Below are 10,208 nucleotides of genomic sequence, written 5' to 3'. Positions count from 1 at the left end.
ACCGGAGTACCCGGAGAAAACCCACGCATGCACGGGGAGAACATGCAAACTCCACACAGATGACCGAGGGTGGAATTGAACCCGGGTCTCCTAGCTGTGAGGTCTGCGTGCTAACCACTCGACACTATTTTATGTGTAATTTTCCATTATTATGTCTACTATATTTGGTAATAAGCGTATACAGGTGACTATAGGGGTGTTATTTCATGTCTAGAGGGCTCTAATAGTGTTTTTAAAAAAGCATACTTAGAAGGTTGGAATATTATATATTAGATTCGATTTGTGTCAGACCTTCTGGAACACATTAATGACACTAAGCAAGGTCTGCGCGCTAACCACTCGACCACCGTGCAGCCCCCATTAACATTGTGTAAATCTATTTTATGTGTCATTTTCCATTATTATGTCTACTATTTTTGGTAATAAGCGTATACAGGTGACTATAGGGGTGTTATTTCATGTCTAGAGGGCTCTAATCGTGTTTTAAAAAACGTACTTAGAAGGTTGGAATATTATATATTAGATTCGGTTTGTGTCAGACCTTCTGGAACAGATTAATGACACGAAGCAAGGTCTGGCGCTAACCACTCGACCACCGTGCAGCCATTGATATTATGTAAATCTATTTTATGTGTAATTTTCCATTATTATGTCTACTATATTTGGTATTAAGCGTATACAGGTGACTATAGGGGTGTTATTTCATGTCTAGAGGGCTCTAATAGTGTTTTTAAAAAAGCATACTTAGAAGGTTGGAATATTATATATTAGATTCGGTTTGTGTCAGACCTTCTGGGACAGATTAATGACATGAAGCAAGGTCTGCGCGCTAACCACTCGACCACCGTGCAGCCCGGATTGCATACAGTATTTGCAAAATGTCCATCTTTTTTTTTTTTTTTACTTTTGAGTGCAGCTCCAGCAAGAACTCACAATGTCGCAGCGTCCTATCAAGTACAGGTAGCGGTGGCGTGTTATTGATGCATGACAGCGAGGAGTGAGATGGCTGCGTATAAATGATATGTATCTACAAATCAGCCACAATCTGATGGACTCAACGTCTTTCCTCAGCAAAAGTGGCAAAATGTGTTTCTGGAGGGCCGTTAAGCTTCAGCATCTCTGACAAAATATTTATCTGGCAGTGACACTGAGACGTAGATTGCATTTTTATGTCGCTCCATCGCACGGCTGGCTCTGGACTAAAATGTTATTCCAAAAAAAAAAAAAAAAAGAAAGTGACTCTTACTCTGCTACATTTACTGCTTACTTGGGATTTTCCCCCTCAAGTCTCTTTCCTTTTTAATATTAGCCCCCGCTGACTCTCTCCGCGCTGCTTTCTTTTATCTGCAAGTTCATTATCATCAATAAATCAACTACTTTCTATCTTTCATCAGCATATCGTGTTGTTCCCAACTGCGGCACCCGTTCTCTCGCTGCCTTTTTTTCTGTGTAAACCAATTTATTTACCTTCCCTTCTCCTCTATTGCAGATAGTATTAAACAATGCCCTAAGAGCAGTAGCTGTCTGAATGGGAATGATTTATTACAAAGAGAGAAGTCTGTGCATCAGTTTGCAGAGGACTGCGCTGTAAAATAAGCCCATTTATATTCTATATGGTCAGGCCTGCCTCGCTTAATATTCCTGCCAGCGCTTGTACGCCTCGTGTCGGCCTCGCCCGCAATAAAGCCTTTGAAAAGTCTACAAACACTATTAAGCACATTTTTATTGGATTAGTGCATGCAAGGTGGAGCGCTTTTAAAACAACACAGTGGGGTCAGAGTGTGTGTGTGTGTGTGTGTGTACACGTGTGTGTGTACATGTGTGTGCATGAGGCTACATGATCATCAGGACCATTACAATGGAGATATGCTTCAAGAAGCTACTTGCTACTGGCTACCTTTGTGTGGGCAGGGAATGTGATGCCTGTGTGAAATGATAATGATGACGCACTTGGTGTGTGTGTGTGCACAGTACAAGTCATTGGTCGGTCTGATGGGTTATTCTTACATACATTGGCAGATTCATATTTCAATGATTATGCAAGGTGCAAGTCATTGGTCATGTGACTAATTCCTCATGCGATCAGTGATTGTTCACACATGTAAATTATGCACAGTGAAAGTTATTGGTCAGTCATGTGACTAATTCTTCATGCAGCCATTGGTCGGTTCATGACGCACATAATTATGCACAGTGGGAATCATTGGTCAATCATTAGACTGATTCTTCATGCAAACATTTGGTCAGTCCGATGAGTCATTCTTCATACAGACATTGGCCGGTCCACATTTCAATAAATGTGCAAGGTGCAAGTCATTGGTCAGTCATGTGACTAATTCTTTATGCAGACATTGGCCAGTTCATGACACACTAATTATGGGCAGTGGGAATCATTGGTCAGTCATTTGATTAATTCTTCATGCAAACATTGGTCAGTCCACGTTTTATAAATCATACAAAGTGCAAGTCATTGGTCAGTCATGTGACTAATTCTTCATGCAAACATTGGTCAGTCCACATTTTAATAATTAGACAAAGAATTCTTCATGTGATCATTGGTTGTTCGCAGGTCAATACTTACACAGTGTAAGTCATTGGTCAGTTTTATGAGTCATCATTGGCTGATCCGCATTTCAATAAATATGCAAGGTCCAAGTCATTGGTCAGTCATGTGACAATTTCTTCCTGCAGACATTGCTCAATCCATGTCCCAATAATTATACACAGTGCAAGTCATTGGTTGGTCCACATCTCAATAATGAAAGTCATTGGTCAGTCATGTGACTAATTCTTCATGCGATCAATGGTTGTTCGCAGGTCAATACTTGCACAGTGCAAGTCATTGGTCAGTCCTATGAGTCATTCTTCATACAGACATTGGCCGGTCCACATTTCAATAAATATGGAAGGTGCAAGTCATTGGTCAGTCATGTGACTCATTCTTCATGCAGACATTGGCCAGTTCATGACACATTAATTATACAAAGTGCAAGTCATTGGTCAGTCATGTGAAGAATTCTTCATGCGATCATTGGTTGTTCGCAGGTCAATACTTGCACAGTGTAAGTCATTGGTCCGTCTTATGAGTCATCCTTGGCTGATCTGCATTCCAATAAATGATATATTATATAATTATATATAATGCAAGATATATAATATGCAGATATTGGCCGGTCTGTGTTTCAATGATTATGCACAGTGCAAGTCATTGGTCAGTCATGTGACTAATTCCTCATGCGGACATTGGCCAGTTCATGACACACTAATTATGGGCAGTGGGAATCATTGGTCAGTCATTTGACTAATTCTTCATGCAAACATTGGTCAGTCCACGTTTTAATAATTATTCAAAGTGCAAGTCATTGGTCAGTCATGTGACTAATTCTTCATACAGGCATTTTGCCGGTCCACATTTCAATAAATATGCAAGGTGCAATGTCAGTCATGTGACATACTCCTCACACTAACATTAGCGAGTGTTCCCCCCCACCTGTGTCTCAGTCGTGTTCCACTCAGCTGTTTCCTGTTAGCATACCCATACGGTCTACCCACCAGTGTCATCATCCCGTCTCCATGTTTTACACGCCTGTTGATGAGACGTAATTGGTTCTTGTCGCCTCGCCCTTCCTGTTCTACACACCTGTGTCTAATCAGCCTGTCCTCTCCGTTTCTTGTTAGCATACCCTCATGGGCTATCTTTCTGTATTTCATAATTTTGCCTTCATATCGTAACCCCCCCCCCGTGTGTCCCACCATCCGACCATGCAGGTCCACATTACGTACTTCTGGGGTCTCTTAAAGCCACGACAAATTGAATGATGTAGCAGTATAGGAAGCCATTGTGTAAAGATGTAAAAATGCAGCTGTCCAGGTGAAGGCTGCTGACCCGTGAGAGCGCAGCTGCCATCAGGCACACAATACCACACCTTCCTGCGACCCAATTTACACACGCCACTTCACCAACGTATTCAGCGCTCGTTTCCTCTCCAGGACGAAGATTTTCTCTTATGGAAGGGAAAGAAAAGGTGCAATACAGTAACGTCTTTCTCCTTTAAGAGGTCTCACGGTTTGCATCATAATAAAGCCTTTTAATTGACATAAATGGAGATATGAGGAGTGCCCGGGGGGGGGGGGGGGGGGGGGGGGGGGTGGTTCGTTGTTTGCACGGTAGAGGTGCAGCAACAAATGTGTTCTGTTAATCACATGTGAACACACGGCTAATGAGTAAGGGGCCCTGGGCTAATTGGCGGCGTTTGTCTGCAGCTGGTTGTGTTGCTTCGAGGACCTCGCAGAAGCTTCCCACCGCTATTCAGGCTTTGTGCTCCCAAGCTGAGACGCCAAGCCACTAGGGGGATGGAGACCCCCCCCCCCCCCCACGCCCCCCTTAGCCCCGGGACCCTTCCGTTTAGTTAACAAGTGCGACTTTGGTGCACCTTGGGCGCTACCTTCATCCCAGGAGCTCAGCTTGATTCCGTGGAGATACCTGCTATGTTTCTGTTGGTAGGTGGTCTCGATGCTTGACGTTTTTTACAGTATATTGGAATAACATCATGGCAGCTTCTAAAAACAACAAAAAAAATCGGTTAATTGACATTTTTTTGCGCGTTAACGAGCTGTTGTGGAAATTTCTAGTGCAATAAAGTGAGATTTTTACTATGCAAGTACAATGTAAAATTAATTAATAGTACATACCAATGACTCGACCACTGTGGTGTTCATTAATCAATAAAATTATTGTAATTTAAATGATCAATTTAATGTAATAATTTCATTAGTAGTACAATCCGCAACTTAGAGACGTTCACATATCAAAATAATGAGTGCTCTAACACTGGAAAAAAATCAATATATAAAATGCGAGTATTTTCTAAAGTCTTAAATTTAGAAAGTCTTTCATTTGACTTATAAATATATTTATGTCTTTATAACTAAATTTATGCCAAAAGAGTTGGAAATTTGAGGTCAAATAAGTCAAAGGTCACTTAATATAATACATATAATAAAGTTGTATGATTTAAAAAAATTATTCATAATTTTACGACTTTTTTCTTTAAATATTTGGCAAATTCTTGTTAATTTTCAACTTTATTCTCAGAAAATTACTTTATTTTTCATTATATTATATTTTAATTATATTTTTAATATTTTTAATTTTACTTTAAAAAAAACGTTATTGTTGGAAATTTACAACATTTTTTTTTCTCATCAATTTATGACTTTACAGTAAAAAATAGAAAAGACACAAGCGTAGGGAGGGATACAGCTGATTGGCTGTCATTATTATTGTGTCGTATTTGGTTAATTTAAATAGAAATTCTCATTTGTTTACGTTTTTAACAATAAAAAACAATTTCATGAAAATATGAAGATAATATTTCACTTTATTTTTAATTATATTTTTGTTATATTTTAAATATTTTTAATTTTACTTTACAAAAAACTTTATTGTTGGAAATTTTCAACTGTTTTTGTCATCAAAATTACTTTACAGTAAAAAAAAATAACAACAGAGGAAAAACACAAGCGTAATGAGGGATGCAGCTGATTGGCTGACGCAATAATGAAGGGGCGGGGCAGGCAAATAAAACTAATACAACAGTTTAAACTACGTGAAAAAATGAAATGTTGACTTTACATCATATTATTATGTCATTATTGTCATATTTGGTTAATTTAAATAGAAAATCTCATTTCTTTACGTTTAACAATAAAAAATATTTCATGAAGATAATATTTTACTTTATTTTTAATTATATGATATTTAAATTATATTTTAAATATTTTTTATTTTACTTTACAAAAAATTGTATTGTTGGAAATTTACAACCTTTTTTTCTCATCAATTTATGACTTTATAGAAAAAAAACAACAGAGGAAAAACACAAGGGTAGGGAGGGATGCAGCTGATTGGCTGACATGATAATGAAGGGGCGGGGCAGGCAAAAAAAACAATACAACAGTTTAAACTACGTGAAAAAATGAAATGTTGACTTTGCATCATATTATTATGTCATTATTATATTGTCGTATTTGGTTAATTTAAATAAAAAATCTCATTTGTTTACGTGTTTAAAAATAAAAACAATTTCATGAAAATATGAAGATAATATTTCACTTTATTTTTAATTATATTTTTGTTAAATTTTAAATATATTTTAATTTACTTTTCAAAAAACTTTATTTTTGGAAATTTACACCTGTTTTTTCTCATCAATTTATGACTAAGTTAAATAGAAAATCTCATTTGTTTACATTTTTAACAATAAAAAAAACAATTTCAAGTCCACCAATAAAGAACATCACAAGCGCAGCAAACAAATGACTGAAGAGCAGATATTTCCTACCCGGCAACAAGAGCGAAATCCATAGTGATTAAGGAGGATAAATAAGCGATGAAAACAACAAGCGGCGTTGTGATGGTGGGGGGGGGGTTATTATGCTGGAGGAGGAGCTCCATTAAAATTTCATCATGCGTGCATATTTCCACGAATGACATTATCCGCATTATGCTAAGTCACGTCAGCTTGTCTGCCACCGCACTAAAGTGGGCACGTCAGCTGACGGCAGGCCGCGTATGCTAATCACTAGTTAGCCGCGGCACCGGAGGCATCGCTTTGTAAAAGCCAAAGGAAGAGCACGTGTCGCCGTGCTTGGCAAGTTTTGTCTTTAAATCCCAAACCACACAAAAATCATTCAGACATGACTTTTGCAAACTTTGCTCGAAATCCGTCAAGGTAAAATGCTAACGTATTTTCTTAATAATAACACAAATATAAGTACAATTACTACTTACATGTAGACATTTTCCGTATGCTTTTGTGTGTCTTCTCCATTGCGTTTGTTTTCATTACGCTACTAACATTGCTAGTAGCGTGTCTGCTAAATAAGCTCGTCGATTAGCATGCGCATGCATAAGCGGCGCCGCTCCATTAGAATTCCAAAACATCCATATGTTCTATTTTGTACGGCTGAAAAATGAATACATTTAAATACATTTTGCCGCCGCATTGTTCACTGAATCATGTCCATAAAAGTGTTGTGATGAAAAAGTTCACAAGGTATGCACATAGTTTTTCATACATTGGCTGCCTTCCTGCCATCATTTGTAGCTGGTATTTCACCTAAAAGTAAATAAATATCTGCCCCATGCTAACGTTAGCCGCCAGTGCTAGCCGCATATGCTACTCATTCCAACCATTGGAACATTCAAATCTTTACATTTGTCTTTCAAGAGAATATTTAAGTTTTCCACCTCTGAGCACAAAGATGAAAACTAAAATTTTGGTAAAAGGTAAATACAAAAAAATTAATTACAATGAAAAAAATTCCAATAATAATAATTATATTTTGAAATTTGAACTTCCAAGTATTATTTTGTGCCATGTACCTTTTCAAGAGTAACAAAACTAAAATAAAATACCACAAAACTAAACTAAAAAATTAAATTAAATTAAATTAAATTAAATTAAATTAAATTAAATTAAATTAAATTAAATTAAATTAAATTAAATTAAATTAAATTAAATTAAATTAAATTAAATTAAATTAAATTAAATTAAGCTGGCTAATAAACCCTAGTAAAAAATGAAAAAAAAAAATTAAAATGAAAAATGAAATCGTAATACATTGTGTGACTATAAAAAATATAAATATAACCAAAAATGTATTTAAAAAATGGCATGATGTGAAGAAATAAATATATAAGGATAAGTAAGTAAACGAAAAATACAATTCGATTATGAAATAAAATATAAAATTCTAATAAATTATTTAAAAAAAATAAAAATCACTAGACTGCCACACAGTCCTTAAAATGAAAAATGAAATCATAATACATTGTGTACTATAAAAAAAATAACACAAAAATATATTTAGAAAATGGCATGATGTAAAGAAATAAATATATAAGGATAATATAAAATGCAATAATATGGTAGTGTATTCTAATTTAAAAAAAAATCTATATGTGAAATTAAAAATCAAATAACTGGCTAATATGCCCTAATAATGAATGAATGAATAAAACAATAATTAAAATACAAAAATATATAAAATATGAAAATAAATATAAAAATAAATAGTATGAAAACACACAATATAAATAAGTAAATAAAAAATGTGATTATGAAATAAATGATAAAAATCTAATAAATTATTTTAAAAAAATTAAAATCACTAGACTGCCAAAGAGTCCTTAAAATGAAATCATAATACATTGTGTACTATAAAAAATATAACACAAAAATATATTTTTAAAATGGCATGATGTGAAGAAAAAATATATAAGGATAATATGCCCTAATATAAAACTGAGAAAACAATAATTAAAATACAAAAATATATAAAATATGAAAATGAACATAAAAATAAATAGTATGAAAACACACAGTATAAATAAGTAAATAAAAAATACAAAATGCGATTATTAAATAAAATATAAAAATCAAATAAATTATATATATATTTTTTAAATCACGAGACTGTCACAGAGTCCACTCAGGTTACAAATGTTTCAAACCTCTTATCCAGGCACGACTGACCGCTGCAGAGCAACAAAGTGAAAACGTTCCAACGTTACAGTAAAAGCAGAAAGCAAGCAACACTCGGCGGTGCCGTGCTGGCTTGCACACTGCACAGCTGTTAAGTACTATTTAGCCGCGCTATTGTTCCGCCAGACAAAACAGCCCATTCAGCCACCAAATGTTTAGCGGTGTTGTGACACCACGGAGGCCGGGACAGCAGGAGGTCCACCTATGGATGGCAGCCAGCTAATACGTGTGCGTACTGTACGTTAGTCAATTAAAATATAAAAGAAGAGCTTGTGTCCGTGCGGGGTGACATACAGTACGTCAGCATAAACAAACATCTTCTTCTTTCTTCTGTTCTCCAAATCGTGCAAAATGAGGTTAGTGAAGCTCCAAGATACAAAGATGATGAGATAGTTTTTTTGAATTTCTTCATCCTGCGCGGGTCATTTCTTACTTTATTCTAATTGCATACTTTCCATTAAAAAGTGGGGGAGAGAAAAGCTTGTTTTCCTTGATTACTTTGATGTAGAAATGGGAGCAAGGGAGCAATTTACATTTATTCTGTACTATCTCCATCCCTCCACCCACCCTTTCCTCTTTTGTGCTAACAGCAGAATTCCTATTTATATATTGGCAGTGGAACTAAATTACTGCAAACATCTCTGAGGGCCAGCCAGGCAGAACAGATTGGCACAGTACGGTATCGTGTCAGTGCCCCCTACCGGCCCTTAGTGGAAGTGCATGGTTGTTTCTTTCCAGTACAGCAGTGGTATTGACTTATGTTGTTTTTTTTTGCTGTGTTTTTAAATAACTGCATCATAATTATTTATATGCATTTAAAGCAGCAAATCAAGGCATGGAAATAACTTGAAGAAGGCGTATGGTAAATACAAACAGCATACAAGTTACATTGGTACTGCATCACATACGAACATACAAAATAAGAACAACAAAAAGCACAAATGTTTGAAAATACAAAATAAAAAAATAGAGTGGATAACATGCTAACATAACTATCTAGATAGCAACTTGAGTACAGGAAGCACACCATAAACATGTGAATTACACTGTATATATGCATTGTACCATGTAAGATACTATTTATTTGATAGTGGTGCTAACATGCTAACAGTTGGTATGCTAACATACTGTATAACAAGCCAACAGCTTGAGCCCAGAAAGTACAAAAGCAGACGCATAAGGGGTTTCATTCAATTGAAAGAGTGATATCATGATTAAGAGTAATTTGTCAATGATACACTTATATGCTAGGACTACGTTATGCTAGCCATAGCATTTCAGTATGTGGAATCAAACTATGGAATGGATTGAGTAAGACCCTCAAACAATGCACAATGATGAGCCAATTCAAGAAACAAGCAGTTGATGTTTGCTAAATACAAGGATGAAGCAGATGAACCAGTCATTAAAATTGATTTTAATTTTAATTTTAATTTTAATTTTAATTTTAATTTTAATTTTAATTTTAATTTAAATTTAAATTTAAATTTAAATTTAAATTTAAATTTAAATTTAAATTTAAATTTAAATTTAAATTTAAATTTAAATTTAAATTTAAATTTAAATTTTAATTTTAATTTTAATTTTAATTTTAATTTTAATTTTAATTTTAATTTTAATTTTACACGGAATTTAATTTTAACTTAAATTAAAATTGAA

This window comes from Doryrhamphus excisus, chromosome 12 (genome assembly GCF_030265055.1).
Source record: "Doryrhamphus excisus isolate RoL2022-K1 chromosome 12, RoL_Dexc_1.0, whole genome shotgun sequence".
NCBI lineage: Eukaryota > Metazoa > Chordata > Actinopteri > Syngnathiformes > Syngnathidae > Doryrhamphus > Doryrhamphus excisus.
The sequence above is the reverse complement of the archived record's forward strand: the minus strand, read 5'-3'. Positions refer to the sequence as shown.